Source organism: Temnothorax curvispinosus, unplaced genomic scaffold (genome assembly GCF_003070985.1).
Source record: "Temnothorax curvispinosus isolate PA1 unplaced genomic scaffold, ASM307098v1 QBEX01016509.1, whole genome shotgun sequence".
Classification (NCBI taxonomy): Eukaryota; Metazoa; Arthropoda; class Insecta; order Hymenoptera; family Formicidae; genus Temnothorax; species Temnothorax curvispinosus.
Window position 1 is genome coordinate 120,687 of NW_020226289.1, and position 17,062 is coordinate 137,748.

The following is a 17,062-nucleotide window of genomic DNA, read 5'->3' on the forward strand; positions in this document are numbered from 1 at the left end:
TTATTGCAATTGCAGCAGCGGAATACGGATGCCTCGAGATTTTCGAGAGTTGTTCCGACAGAGATTTGTCTTGTCGCGCGTTTAATTTATGTGTCTGATGGCAAGCTGGATGATTAACTTTGATCTCTCTCTTCTACATTTTATACTCCCGGCTTATACGAAAGTCATACATTCGTAATTGTGACTGATCGGCGCAGAAACGGGAAAACTTCCGCGGGGAGTGCGACATATTTCTAATGTCAGCATCTTCGTAAATAATTGATTATTTGGACGCGGAATGCGTCACCTTCTGGCGCTTGTCGCTTCCTTCAATGGTTGCGAAATTTTCGTCGCCAGCTGCCGAGCAACGATCGTCTGCAGATCGATCGATGTCTGGGAAGAATCCGAGCGGATAATAATGCGTAACTATAGTGCCAGCGGCGCGAAGTAGAACGAATCAACGTCATTAGCGTCGATACACTATTGGACGCGTCGGGATGTGCAACCAGGCGAATCGCTCGGTGCATTTGTCGCATAATGGTGCATAGATCCTCTCTGGTGCCGTTTCCTGATCGACAATACATTCGCATACACGCGCAGCGCGAGTTCACGGTCGTGTTTTGCATATATATGTAGCGCGCCTCTATTAAAACGATATTTCTTGACGAATCTTAAATGCCGATTCCTTCACCGATCGTACTTGATAACGACTGCACAAATCTCTTATTTTTTGTAGGGCTAATTTTTCCTCAATTACTTTCTGATAATCTATTTATTATTATTATTCGAACGATTCATTGCCAATGCGTTTTAATCCAAAGATTTTGACAGAATTTTTTCCAAACCATTTGTTAAACTTGTAGTGCTTCGTAATAGCACTGTAATAGCAACGTGACAATTTAACATCAAATGAACAGCCACAGCTCTACGTGTGCGATCTGTCATTAGCGATCGTTCAATTGTGTCATCATTAACACACGTTTCCAATATCGAGGAAGCTGCTCGCTTGAATTCGACAAAGTATTAAGATGAAAAATTCAAGAGTTACGATGTGAAAAGATTATTTCAACTTTCATTAATAAATTCCTTTAGCATTATTTATACAGATATGCGTGTATAGACTGCAGAAACGCAAGCGTTCACGAATTTGACAAAGTTTCAAAACTGCATTATCGGAAAAGTGCGAATTTTCTCCTCGTCTGGCTAAATAGAGCTGGGACGATGCCGTGAAGCGATTCCGGCAGAATGGACCGACCTAACGAGACGAAAGTGGATGACAGATCGTTTCTCTGTCCCGCGAATAAGCGTGCGATGATTGATTATCAGAGGAGCCGACTTACGCGCGCTGTCGTTTGATTCGTGCCTATAGATACGTCGCGCCTTTATGTCAACTCGCTACGGATGCGAATCGTCGCATCGTTGCCGCAGGGTTACCGTTCCCCTGCGAAATATCACGAGCCGTCGCGCGATTTTTTAATCGCTTTAATCGGCACGAGAGACCGCTCTCCGCAAATATTTTCATTTTATTTGGCTCATTGCGAACGTGAGATTTGATAAAAATCAAATATATAGAGAGCTTGTCATTTAATTTTTATACATTAACTTAAATCAGGCTTGCCATACCTTTTCTGCATATAAAATCTTCAAAAAATCGTAAGGCAGGTATTGCTGAAACATCTTTAACCGTTTGAGTACCGATCGTAAAACTCTATGCGAAAAGTGCCAAGCAGCGCATCCGCGCATCTGTTCGACATCGGAAAGTGCCATCATAAATCATGATAAGTAAAAATAAAATGTACTATATGTACACTTTTTAAATAAATTTTTAATAAGTGGAAAAAGAATACACTGCGATTGTAAAGCCTAATCAAGTTTTGAGAATTGCGGTAGAAGCTATAAGCGTATCTTAGAGTGCGTTTATGTTGGGGCAGTGATAAAGAATAAGAGCGGCGATACTAGCGAAGCAGCGTATAAACACATATAAATCACACATGAATTATATATAACATACATATTATAAATTACATATAAATTAATGCATTTATTCTCGTTGCTTCACTAGTATCGCTCTTCTTATCGTTTATCACTGCTCCAACATAAATGCACCCTTAGGCTCTGGCTGCGACAGGGAAAGCGAAAAGCGCTGCGTGGCACTCGACAGTTAAATTAAGACAATTATAAAGCTAGGATATGTTACTCTTACATAATACAAGACAACTCTACAAAGCAACTGACGCGCGAGTAAGCGGTGACGATCGAAATCGGTGGGAAGCGCATACGGCGACGGAATAACAAACGATCGGAGGAAAAACCGGCGAGTCACATCCGCAGGCTCGCGGGATCCACGGGATCGCTTTCACGCAGCGTGATCATGCGACGCGATTGAATCAATCGGAGGGAGAGAGAGAGTATCCTGGCGTGCGCGCAAGGGGTGCGTGCCGCCCTCCGTCCGATAAAAGGACGCGATTTTACGCCTCTCTATCTAGCATCCGCCGCTGTCTATTCCTCTCGCCCCGAAAGCCGACAATTAGTCGCCTGCTTATGTCCGTGATTAATGGACATCTACGAGTGCGGCGAGACGGCGGGCGTGTGTGCGTTCTCCAATAGCACGAGGAGAAAGAGAGAGACGGGACGTGGTGAGAGAGAGAGAGTTAGCTGCGAATGGCGGTGAGATATTCCATTAATGGCCATTATATTCATCACGCGACAATGCGTGAGGTTCTTATGACGTTGCAGACGGTCGCGAACACAGTTGCGTAATAGTACGGTGTCACGGCGTGAATCTATCCCCGACAGCTTGCGAGAACGTCACTTTTCCCCGGTGATAAATAATAAAAGGGTAGAGGCAGTGAAATGCAGTGAATAATATACAGCAATAAGATGAATGATAAATAAGTAGAAAAGTGAAATTTAGAATTACAACTTCAAAACGATCGACGGAACATTGTATTATTCAGTTTAGATACAATGTTGGACGAGTTAAGACGAATATTCCTCGAGATGATTAATATCCGAGAATCGCCAAGTTCTTTAATTAGATATTTTACGAGCTATTCTTAAGTCTGCCAATGTACGCATGTTTGAAAATCGATAAAAAAAACCCCTATATACTTACAGTCATATAAAACGACGTATGAACCCCGGCAAGAGTTGGTGTCGTAGAAAGTGCAAATATTTTCGTATGCATATACGCAAATATAATCGCGCCTTCGGTAGGGACGTCTGTCACAAAAGGGCATATCACGAGAGCTGACACTACCGCGTCTCTAAGCAAACACGTAGTCGCGGCGCGGACTTTTTTCTCCTTTTTTCCCTCTCCCACCTCTCTCTCTCTCTCTCTCTCTCTCTTCTCTCTCTTCTCTCTTTTTTTCCTCTTCCGTGCGACACGCTGTTGCACGGCGAGCGCATGTATGCAAAGACAATATTTTGAATGTATAATGAACGGTGCGCGAACCGGGAGAGTGGGATACTGACAGGAGGTCCAAGAGGTTGCGGCTTGTCAATTCCGCAGAAGTTCCATTTACATATTTTGCATTCGCGCAACACGGCCATCTACAACAACAGTTTTTCGTCAGCGTCCCAACGCGCGTATCGTTTTCGCGTGTGTTTAGTGCGGAGGGGGTACGAGGGGGGGAGGAGACCGGACCGGGGGCTACGTTGTATGACGCGCGCGTGTGCGTTGTCGAGCGGACCGTATTATTTTTCGCGTTCGACGTCGAGGCAAGAGGACCAATTCCCTCGGCGACGAAAATAAATACGCGGGCGCGCGGCGGAGAGAAAGAGGAGAAAAACATATTTCGAAATTAATGAACAAAATTAATAGGAGCTGTCACCGGGGGTGCGTTGTGCGTTGCGTTGCATTAATTAAAATGCGATACATAGGTATCGCGCGCACGCCCCGTACGTACGTATGGTACGGGGCTTTCATAATTATAACCGTATCGCGGGTGGAAGGGTTACGTAACTCGCGTGATTATGCGTGTAAATTAATTATCCATTATGCAATGCGCGGTACGTAATACGATCGTAACATTCGTATACATTATCCGCGAGATCGGCTCTGGATTTTAAATTGCCGCGGTATTTGTTAAGCACGAATATGGACTGACGAGCTAGATATTTGAACTTTTTTTCGAGCTTAGCTCTCAAGCTAAACGATTGCGACGCTAAATAGAAATAATTGATATAAATTATTCGAGATAATTTATCGGCGGATTCTTCAGGACTCTACGATCGATTTCGAAACTTTGGACTTCTTAAGAACGGTCGCCCGGGCCGGGATTTCGGGAAATGTCCGCGATCGATTGGAGATCACATTTAGATCAACAACTCCGTGACAGCTACTTAAAGCGTGCGGTTTCCCAAAGGACTATTTGGCCAGATTAGCCCGCGTAAGTATGCTCTAATCCTGTTAAAATGTTTGCCAACCGAGGGTGAGGCTGGGAGCGCGCGGGGCTCCCGAATTGCGCTCCTCTTGTGTCCGGATGTACACGATGTTCGTTTATATTTGCACAGCTTGGTCAAACATTGGAGTGTGCCTTTTAGTAACCCCCGACGCCTCCGGCAAAAACGCGGGTACACTGTTATGGGGATTATATTCGGTGCGCGCGGTATAAAGATTTAAGATCGCCGAGATTTGCCCTCCGCGTTCATTCGAAAGATATATCGTTAAAAAAAAAAAAAAACGAGACACACATTTATAAGACATTAAGGTTCAATATTTGCAATTGCACATGTAACACTGTTACATGTATGAGCGTTGACGTAATTGATTATACGCGGAAGCAATATTTAATTGGACAATAATGATGTGAGCGATAATGTAAGAGCAGGGCCAATTAGCAGCGCTGCGGTTGCGGTTCGCGCCAGCCATATATGTCAAATTACGGCGTATCGAATATAAACGGAAACATTGAACTAACAATGCCGTTAAAAATAATGACGTTTACTGGAATTGCAAATCGAGCTGCAAGCGGAAAATCCTGCTCTATCACGGAGGTTCGGATTTTTTTTTTAACAGTTGATAAATCTATGAGGGGACTTGAGTGAGAGAGGAGAGTTTAAGAACAGTAAGTTTTTAAAAACGAACAACGTAGGTATGAGATACAAATAATTAAATAAAAAATGAAAAATATGAAATATATATAAGTAAAGTATAAGAATGTAGAATAAAAAATAATTGAAAAAATCTCAAGAAGTAGAAAAGAAACAATAAAAAAAATTGAATGAATGCACGAGTGAGTGAGTTTCTCGTGCCTATTTTTGGGGGGATAAAATAATCGATCATAATTCGGAAAAAAAGATTTCGTGAGATGTATCACGCATCTCCTCTATACACGCATGTATCAGCAACATATTATCGCGATTTACGCATTAATTCGGCGTTGAGAAGCAAACGGGATGATGATGGTCCCGCGACGGCATAAAGCGGGAAGCGAATTATGTGACACCGCGTAATGACGGGGCAATGCGTCATAATAAAATCCTCGATCTCGTGTCAGGAGTGCGCGCTATTGCACGGCCGGCCGGCAATCGGCCATTATGCCGATTCCATTATGTCGGTATTATTGCCGGTCACCCCGGAGGAGAAGAGAGTGACTGATGACGCGCGCCCGGTCTTTCGCAACAATGCCTTAACAGCCGTGCGATAGTTCGCCATTGAAAAATTCGAGAAAAAAAAAGAGAAGGAAAAAGGCGCCGGGGAAGAGGACGGGGAAAAGGAGAAAGAGAGAGAGAGAGAGAGAAAGAGAGAAAAACTGTCGAAAGTGGGCGGCATAATCCGACCGTTTCTGAAAACGGGGAAAAAATGGTTAGGGGTTGCTTCGATCGGGAGACCAAAGTCAGTCAGAACCTTTTTTCGGTCGGGCGCGCGACGTTTTTTTTTTCGAGGAAAATGGGGTAAAACCGGCGCGACCGCGTCAGTCGATCTCATTGTCGGGGACTTGATTTTGCGACCATTATTAGAGGTGGCGAAACGCGCGATCGTCGGTTTCGCCGCAAATACGGGGTGTTAGCCCCGCAGAGTTCGCCTCCTTTTATTTGGTGGTTCTTTCATATCTCGAGAGAACCTGGTCGTTAATCAATTTCTTAGTCTAATATTTTTCCAAGGGTTTTTCCGGACTTTATTGCGCGTTGCATACTTATATGAACATGTAGTGGTTTAGCTATGAATTTCTAATATACGTTACTCAATGAACATTGCTGTAACATGCGTAATTATCTATTTTTACCGTCTTTATCGTTTGTTATAATAAAAATACTGTGATATTTAAAGAAGTTAAATTGTATTAAATAAACATTAACATTATAATAATTTATATATATAGTAATTTACAATTACAACTTCTTATTACACAGAGCAAAAATTTGTTAAAATTATTGAACTAAGTAGTTTATTTGTGTCTGACCATCCATCTTAGTTTGCAGTTACTGCTTAATTTTTATTCATACTTCACATCGTGCTATAAATTTTATTAGATGATAAATACAATAGATATCTATATAATTAAAAATGTCGAAGTTCTTAGAATATACAGCTGTGTTGTTTGTACGGACTGTACCTGCTATATTACGTTATTATAGCCAAGTGTTAACCAACGCCTTTAACGAAGGGGTGTCGTCCCTTTCTCCGTTTCGCTTCCTCCTTCCAGCCGGTTCATTGGGATAGAAGAGTACCGTTCCGCCCTCACACAGTAGGAGAGTAAGCAGTACGGTCGACCTCGTGTAAACGTATACAGGGTGTTGTAGAAATATCACACTTTTTTTAATTACGAATCTGTGACAAAGTTAGAGGCGATCTTCCAATAAAAATTCAATTGGAGATCCTTGCTTTTAACTCTTTCAACTTTCAGCTTTAAATGTTTTTTGACTTAATAATCTAATCTAGAATAAAGTTAAAATTATGCAATTACTGTTCGAATCATGTAGATACTGTTAGAATTTGCGTGAAATTATTTGTGTATAATGAATACGATATCACTATCGGAGTTTACATTTATTCACTAATTATTAAAATGTTATTTTTTAGTAATATTTTAATAATTAGCCTCTAATTAGCAACGTAATAATTTTATATAGCGTTGCATTTTGGGGAAAAATTAATTAGTCTTTTTGTGAAAATTTTATGAAAGATTTTATAATTTAACATAAGAAAGAATCTATTAATAACCGTATAAATGAATAATTTTATGTCATATTAATGAGAACTCATCTTTTTCTCGCTTCGAGAAGAGAGAATACGCGCGCGGTGGCTGAACCAGGGTAATAGAAATCCACAATTCACAATGTAATTACAATGTTTGGAATGCATATCGCGGATTACCATGATAAAGTTTGAACGCATAAATTATTACGAGGTATATCCAACGCTGATTAGTTTCATGAACCCGTGACGTGATAAATTCTAAAAGACCGTGATATGGCGTAATAAACTTTCCTATCCAAAACGCAAGAATGAGAACTCACTTAAAATATACTTGCTTTTAAATCTGCAAAATAATTTATAAATTTTCATCAATATTAAAACATATTATGTAAATTTTAACAAAATTACTATTATACATGTATACCTATTAAAAACATATAAAATAATGATGATATATAAGATAAAATTTTTGTTATAAATTACCAAGTTGGTATTGTTGCACATCATTTGTACACAGTAACTGTTTTATTAAAAATCATTGCACTGCATTTTAGTATTTTCTTTGTAGTAAATATTTCAATGTTTCTATTTTAAACTTTGATTTATCTTTTGCGTTCAAACCAATATCTTCCTAATATGGCACCAATAATCGTTCAAATTTCTGATTATTGGAAAGAAAAGGTTGGTCGCATACCGCAAGGTAGAAAAGAATTTCGATATGTCGTTGAGAGGGATGTACGTATGTAGCCGGTAGAATAGGTTGCTTCAAGAGGAGTCGATGGGATGGGGGTTGAGACGAAACTCACGAAAGGGAGGATGTCGACGGGCGGGGGAGGGAGTGTGCCCAGAGAGGACCGAGAGAGAGAGAGAGAGAGAGAAAGAGAGAGCGGGGTGTGTCTCAGCGCCTGGCCGCGACATCGCCAATTAGTCATCGACGCTTAAAAACAGCGGGGGTGCGCTGCTCCACCTACCTACCCCTTGCAGCTCTCTGGATGCAAGCTGGATGCAAGCGCGAGTGAGCGAGCGACTATACCCGCATCGCGTCGCATCCGCGAGAGGAAGAGCATTTTATCGCGCTCCACTGGAGTGACTTACTTGCATACTGTCGCCGTTCAACCGCACTCTCTCTCGGTGTTCGGACCGGGGGTCGCCTAATTGCATTCTAGCTCGAACGAGCGCCCGACGACGCGCTGTTTTTTTTCCTCTTTTCGCACGAATCACGTCGGATTACATCAGAACGCGTTATCGATGATTGATACGATTGTGATATGATATTTATACAATAATCGCGAATCGCGCAAAAATACCTATATATAACGATGAGAATGAATAAACCAATTTTTATATATTTTTTTTCACGAATTAGATAATATTGGAATATATTGGAATACTGGCGAATTGACACGGTCGATCGATTATATTTATAGATCTCATATTTATGAGTCGATAGTATATTTAAATATTTTTTTATAGTTTTATACATTTTAAAATTTGAAAAACTTTGTAGAAATAATATATAAATCTATGGGGTATTTATTGCAAATCTGATAATTCTTTTATCTTTTGCTTTTAATTATCTCATGAAACGTCTCTACGGATTGTCACGTTTAAAAGAGATTCGTATGTGGATTTCTTCATCCACATATGCGTATGTCAATCTGTATCGCATTATCGTTCCCCGTTATAATCATAACTATGTTCCATTATAATGATAGATATCGGGCTAGAAAGATCCTCGTAGAGAGAGCTCGTTTACCGTCTGGACATGAATATCCCTCTCTAATATCCAAGTCCGAGCTGTAGATAAGGGTGAAGAAGTGAAGTGAATACAACAAGGGGGTGCCGTAGGCAGGGGTCTTGTGTGTAACATAGCAGCTGCTATTGACACCTCGATACCCTGACTCAAATGGAACCAACCAACTCCTCTCGCGTTCCACGGCATAGCTCCGCTGGCTGCTACGAAGGTCCGCGGCTACACTTATACGCGCCTCTGTGTGCGTACCGTTTCCGTTCCGTTTGTGCGTCTGTGCGCGTTTCGATGCGGTACGCCGAAGGACGATCGAACGCATCTTCGAGAGGATCGACTTCGCCTCTCGGTGTAGGGAAGTGGGACATAAACTTCGACTATGTCCAGTCGTCCTTTTATCGCGTTCTCTCACATCAACCCCCGCATATTGCTCAGATTTTCACTCGTTTCAGGCTTGTGCATTGTGCAGGTATAATTTTAAACAACAGCTAAGTTTTTATAACAGTAACGGAAAAAAATAACGAAATAAATTAGCTGTAGAATGTGAATAGATATATACAAGTCGATTTATGCGATAAAATGAAAAACTTGTCGAGAGCGAATAAAAAAAATTTAGAGATTGAAAGTTACAGGTAGGCTTTGCCTCTTCAAATGCGTCGGACGATTAAATGCAATAACGCTTGATAATTAGATGGGAAATTTCTATTTTAAAGAGATTTTGTTATAATGCTGCGAACCGGACGGACGTAAAATATTTTCTACGCGAGAAACAAGTTGCGAGTGCTTTAAGGGCGCATTTAAATTAATTTTCTTTCACGTCAGCCAAGTGTACATTCGCATTGACTAATTTAATTTCCGCTCGGGGTCAAATCGCGTTTCAATGCTCGGTTTAAAATTCGCATGAATAACAAATTTAATTTAATAAAGAAAAGAAATAAGAAATTATATTACCGGAATAAATAATTATATGAGGTTGAATATATTTACCGCGCGGTGTTAACCGTCGGGCATGGCAATCCAATTTCAACGTCGTTTTCAAACGCAGTTTTCTACCAACTTTTCCTCGACTGTCTCGCACTCGCACAAATTTCACTCCCCTCGATGTAAGTCACGTAACGGAGGGTTTTGAACGTATGCATTCTCGATTTAAGAGAGCAGATGCGTCGCGCCTATCAACAAGCAATTACAACGCCGGCGTTACATTAATTATTCGCGGATGAAAGGCGCGGTCGCTCTTCGGGGTAGGCAGTATTTCTCTTTATCCGCCATCCGCTCGATTGAACGATTAAGGTGACCTCTGCTCGGCAATAAACAGCTTCCGTATAATTCGGTAATTAAAAGCTCTCGCCTCCCTTTCTCTCTCTCTCCCTCTCTCTCTCTTTCTCTCTCTCCTCTCGTTCCCTCCCCTGCTTCGTTACTCTTGTAACGGAATCCTCGTGATATGCATTCGGTTCTCGTAAATTTGCATAACTCGCTGCCTGGACCAGGTAAGCCTTCCGACGGAATAGAGACAAGAGATGCCTAATGTCGCGGAAACTTTTTACTGCCGTTCGGAAATAAAGAGCCGAATAATTCGAGCATTAAGGCGGTGACGTCGCTTACGCATACCACTAGGAGGAACCCCTTGTATTTCTACTTAATAAACGGCTTGACGGCATCGCACGCGGATTTAGGTCGAGTCAAAAAATAATCCAGATCATCGATCTTTTAACTCGCAATAATATACATTTTTTAATGTGCGTATACGCAATTTTTATTTAAAAGGTTTTTTCTCAGACTTTCTATATTAGAAAGTTTTTTTTAAAAGGATGTTCACCTTCACCGTTTCTCGAAAATGTAAAAAAAATATATATATCCAGTAAATTGTTTCTCTCTACAACTTTCGGACGAAATATGTTTCCCTAAAATCGATGTTAATCGATTAAAATGTCAATTTCCATAGTATTTCAAACATGAGAATTAACCGTGAAAGCTATAATAATTATGACGTAAGCGTGTCACTTTTCATGTATAGAAGCGGAATACAAAGAACTATAGAACCGAGCCTCTATCATAATCGCCGATCAAAGATGAATGATCGCGGCAATCGCGGGTGCGGCGGAGTGTCTGTCAAAGAGATAGAGCGCGGAATTACACGAACGGGGGCGGACTTACAACGCCCCGGGATGTAATCGGCTGTGGGTCGTGGATGATGCCCGGGCTCTCGCTCCTACTTATGTTAGGATCGGCGGACGTACACGCGCACGTAGCTCGCACGGTGGCACGCGACCAATCCATAGAAATCCTTTATAGACGCGGCGTGCGGGTGACATTTCTGGACGAGTGTTCCTGACTGCCGACCGACATACATACGCGAAGACAGATAGCAACTATAATACCGTCGTCGGCTTGTGCCGCCGCCGCCGCCGCCGCCACCGCCGGAGCGTCTCCGTCCCTCTCCGGGCCCTTTAAGACACTCGAGAGCCACTCCGCTCGACCAATCAATGCCACATGTACGTGTAATCGCGCGTGGATGGCACTCTGCCCCGTATGACGTGGAGCACGCACTCCGGATTATATCCGCGCGGATCGTAGACGCGAGACGCGACAAGATTTGGATGCAATAGTGGAATACGGAAGGAACTTTTTATTTGTACAGCGAGGAAACGTTCGCTTTTTATCCGGGCGCAATATATGGATCTCAGGGAGTTTAATCTTTCAGTCGCGTAAAATTTCGAGACGTTGAAGAATAAATGCCGCGTGTGACGAATTAACCAATTGTCTCCTTTTTTTTAAACATAACTACTTAAATATAATGAAGCTCTTGCATATGAGGAAATTGTCAGCACTCTTATATTGATTTTTAGATTTTTTATTTATAAAAGGTATATTTTTTTTTTATTAATAGGCATACCTACACATCGTATTTCGAAACTGTAACAATATCAAATAGCGATGGATGTATTCTACATTTTGCGCGACCATCGAAGAGCTAAAGTGGACTTACAAGTGCAATTTTTATTATGGCAAAAATAATCATTGAATTTATATTTTACCTTAAGCACTGCGAATCGATGTTTATTCAATTTCTCCATTCGAAACAACATGCTTTCCCCCGCACAATGTCACAATACAGAAGTAAAAATCCTAAGAGTGACAGTTGATTGAATGTCGCATAATTGTATGTCGAGTTGTCTTGCCTGGTGAATCCACCGCGTGATAAAAAAAAAAGGAACGCGGTGTAGGAAGGAAGTCATGGATAAATGGAAAACTAATAGGACGTGTCCCCCGGACAATAGTCCGGTTTGATTTTCAAGCCGCAATCGGGGCCGCGGTTCCGCGTTTTCCTGTTGGCGTTTGTTGTTGTTCGGCCGCTCGTCAGCCGCAGGAGAACCGCGTCGGTGTGTACGCTTTACGTGTACACGCACGCACCACGTGTTGCCCAGGTAAAGAGGCATTTTTCCACAGGCACCTCCGCAGTTTAAATAAACCAATCGCTCATGTTTTTTCCCTTTCGGCCCGCTCGCCCGAATGAAAAACGAAGGAGCGAAACGACACGGCAGAGCGACGGAATCGCGGAAACAGGTGATTCGGGACACCGAATACCTATGTCTTATGCTTGGAAAATCCTTATCTTCGGCTTCTCCGGATAAGCATCTTCCAAATGATATAGTTTAATATCTGACATGTTCGCACGTTACGGCTGTTTGGCGAATGTTACGGCGAATCAAGGAAACAGTAAGCCAAATGACTTGACAATTCGAAAACTGACATTTTGCGTGGATTAATATTTTTTGCATCTATTTATTAATTGTGTATAAGTTTGCAGTGTTTAATTTTAATATTTACGATATTTTAATAAAATTTTGTTATTTTTTAGCATCCCTTAGAAAGTAAGTTATAAACTTCAATATTTATGGAGAACTTGGTGTGCTTATTGATTTTCTTAAAAGAGCTAGGCGATTTTAGGATTATTTTTAATTAATCAATTAAAAATTTCAAGTAAACTATTTAAAAAAAAGAAAATTCAATGTAATAATTAAAAAAAAAATGAATAAAATTAATCGTATAAGGCTTCTTTTCGGGCTCAAAATGAACTAGCAGATGAGACTTTTTCGATCGATCTGCTGACTTTAAAAATCCGTTATTGCGTCAAATTACCAAAACACAAAAAATTTTATATGAAATTAACTTGCTAATTATTTAATTGCTATTTTTTACTTTTAAAAGTAATTTTTTTTGCTCCAGCTATTAAAAAATTACGAAGGGCTGGATAGCTTAAGATTAATTCCATATAAAATTTTTTGTGTTCTGATAATTTGGTTATATATAGCTTAATATACCTTGAAATTTATCAGAAGCGAAATCCCGGCGATACGGCTCGGCGGCGAGCAACCTCCCGATATTATTCCCTAATTACGCCCGGCGTCTGTTTACGATCCGATCGTTTCTCTTTGTGCGGCGAGTGCCCCTTCGTGTTCCATCCCCCTTTCCGCGATACATTTCCCGATATAGCGCGTGCACACGCGGGCAAACGCCGGCACGTCTAAGATGTGTATCAACGTTGTATCGGCACGGCATTACGTGCATGCTTAGACGTGCGCAACAATACAGTCATATAGGTTCGGATATAAGCTTCCAGGCTCTTTCATCTTATCGCGGTATCAACGTCAAACGCACCAGACGCCCCGACTCGACTCGAGTCGACTCGATTCGACTCAACTCGACTCGACTCAGGGCTCTCTCGGCTCGCTAGCCCGCTTAGCTCATGCTCTCTGACTGGTTTCCGCCCATTCTCATTCTCCCGATATATACCCTAGTACTCCGGACTACCCGAATGCGCATAGCGGAAGCCGGCTATATCTAAACCTATACGATACGGTAGGCAGGTTGGTTTGGCTTGCCTCTTGTAACGTATTGCCTTTCACGAGACGACGACGACGACGACGACGACGTCGACGACGCGCTGCTGCGCGCGTGTTTGTACCCTTCGAGAGACCGATCGTAACGGCGTAACTCCGCGCCCGATGCCATGCACGCGATTTTTCATACGAACACGGCACCGGCTCGAATGTCATTAATTTCCTCCAGCGGTGAAACATTTTATATTGAATTTTCCCGCTGATATGTTATGTCGACCTCCCCGTGCAACTTTTCCGAAAGAAATAACGAAATAAGCTCTCCGAGGGGGGTAGTTTTCCCGGTAACATGCTGTATTTCCGTAAATTTATTTAACTAAATTAATATCGGGATTTCTCTCTCTTTATCACACGACGACTACGAAATCACACTAGAGTGCGATATTAATTATGATTTTATCTTAACTGTGTAACCGCGCCGGCATAGGATTTCTTCGGGACAGGTATAGAGCTTCAAAGAGCCACGCGTTCCCCTTTCATCGCGCGCGCGTGTCTTTGCGCATTTCCCGATGAGGAATCGAGCATCATACACGCGTTACGGGGATCCTGAACGTCTCCCGCTGGGCACACGTTGAAAACAGAAGCCTCGGCGGAAGCGGAATGGGCCACGTGCGCGCGCCAGGCGCCGCTCGAGGCTTACGAACTGTCGAAGCGCGTAATTTCCCCGCGCGCGCGGATCCTCCGCCACTCGAATTAATAATATTAATTCGGTTGTTCGTGTTTGCCTTCGAATATCAAACACATCGCGTAGGTGTCACGAACGTGCGGCGTAGCTAGGGCGGACAGCCGATCGCGGCTGAATCCGGTTCTCGTTGCGCGCGCGCGCGCGCGCGTGTGTGTATACAATGTTATGTTATACGGGCATTTCGAGAGTCCCGATAAAGACCGAAATCGCAATTTTTCCTCTCTCGAAAGAAAATTCCTCGTAAAATTTTGCGGCTGTTTTGGGAAACGTGCCAATCCGGATAATTGATGCACGAGACCTTCACCCTCTTTCTTTCCCCCTCGCAAACTAAGATTCGACGAAATCAAATCTCTGAACAACGGGGAAGGAATCGGGTTCATATCGACGGCGATACTACCGACATGCTCATTTCCACGAAGCTGATAATCTGCGAACGGGAGCTTATACAATACGTGAAACCTCCCCCGCGATATATTTATACATATATATATCGCGTACCTATACTTTTACGCACACGTACGCGCGTACACGTAACGCGCATTCGGCCGAGAATACGGCCGGGCGTCTACATCTATATACCGACGTATTGGGGACTGAGATTTGGCGGGACCCCCTCGACTCGACTCGACTTGCGATTATTCAATTCATCGGCCTGTCAAAAGCACCAGTGCACGCTGTGTTCCCTGATCGTTCTCTTTCCCTTCCTCTCTTTCTCTGTCTTTCTGCCCGCTCCCTTTCGATCCCTTTCCCCTCTCGCTTTCTCCCGTGCCCGAGCCTACGCTCTTTCCCTCTTTTTCCCCCTTTCGCGACTATCCCGCTCTTCTGCCCCCCCTCTATTCCCCTCTCCTACCGATATAACTGTCTTCTGTCTCTCGTCCTCTCGAATCTGTTCCTCTTTTCTCGGATTTTCCGTCTCTGTCCGGCACGCTGCTACCCTTCGTCCGCGGCCGCCCGGCTCCCTTCGGGGTTGGAGAACGATTAGGAGCAATACGTTGCGATAACTGCCCCTAATATCTCGGCATCGCTGCCATACGCAATACAAATTAGGGAAGCGTACCGTGAAAGTACGGCGGATATTTGATTCTACGATTCTCTCTTCCACTCTCTCTCTCTCCCGCCCCTACTCTTTCTTTCTGCCTGTTCACTCTCTCGACGAGAGAACGCGTTCCTTCCGAAATCCTGGATCCACGTGGCGCTCGCAAGCGCATAAATCCATGCCGAAATTTACTTGTCGTGATCTTGAAATAATAATAGTAGAAATTTTATATGCTTTTTATAATGTCTTTGCAAATTGAAAATCCATATTCAATGTTATGTCGTGAAAAGAAAAGTCGATTCCCAAATTTTGAAACCTATAATAATCATATGCAGATTAATTAACCATTAGTTTCCATAGGCTAAATACACTCATTACCATTTTCGTCACAAATTTTCCATCATTTCTTGCAATTTTAAGGATATACAATTTTTCTAAAAGGAGAAGGATTATCTCTCTCCTCGTACTTGCGGAGGTGATGATTTAATGCTAAAAATCGAATTATATATTCATATATGTTTGATTCATGTCACTTAAATTATATAAAAAGAATTTATACTAATTACATTTAAAAAATTAAATTATATGTGTAGCAAGCAAGTAACCTATATAACAGGTAATAAAATCCTTTTACGGGGGCTTTATAAAATCTTTCACGGGACATCAAAAGTTCGCCTTTCGGAAAATCCGGTTACATCACCTGTATTATCGCGCAAATATCCGCATCGATGCGGAAAATTCAGTCGGTTCTTCTGGCCCCGTAATTTATTCGAGCACCATCCCCGGGGCCGCGTTATAAGCCCCGGCTTATATCGACGTGTCAACGCTTCACCTCGACACTTGGGCCGTTTTTGTCGCTCCGAGGGAAATGTCATTTAAAGTCGTGGCTCGTTTTAACGAGAAAGAGAGAAAAAGAGAGAAAGAGGGAAGAGTGGGAAAGAGGCCGGAGCGAATTCGACGATTCGACCGCGCCGCCGTGAAAACACTGGCCGGTGACCCCTCACGGCGCATTAGCTGTCATCGCCTTCATCGGTCGCTTTCATCGCCCGCCATGAAACAAATGATCAAAGCGTCAACGCGGATGCTGTGAATGGACCGCAGGATCCATCCCCGGATCGTGTCCTGCCGCCTGACCGCCCGATAAAGCCTGCTCGACGTGTCAGTCAGTTTCCGAGTGATTGTGGGCTATTAGACAATATTCGCTGTGTAACATTTAAGAAAATGGAGATGCTTAATTCTTACGAGTTACGTCGCCAAATCATTTCAAATCTAAATTATAAATATAGTCCTATGCATGTCGTTCAATTTTCCTGGAGTTCTTTTAAGGCTTTTGTCGTGGTTTTTAGCGTGCGTATTGGTTGTAACATTAATATATTAATTAATATATGTGGAAATTACTTTACTCAAATAATAAATTGAAAAAATTAAAAACGTTCGGGGAAAAACGTGCGTAATTACATTTTAATGAAAACATTAGGAAGGAAACAACGAACGTATATCAGATTTTACTTTTATTCAATACATCGAACGTGCGCGCGCGGGGGTTAATCATCGGCGATTTAACAAGTTTGCC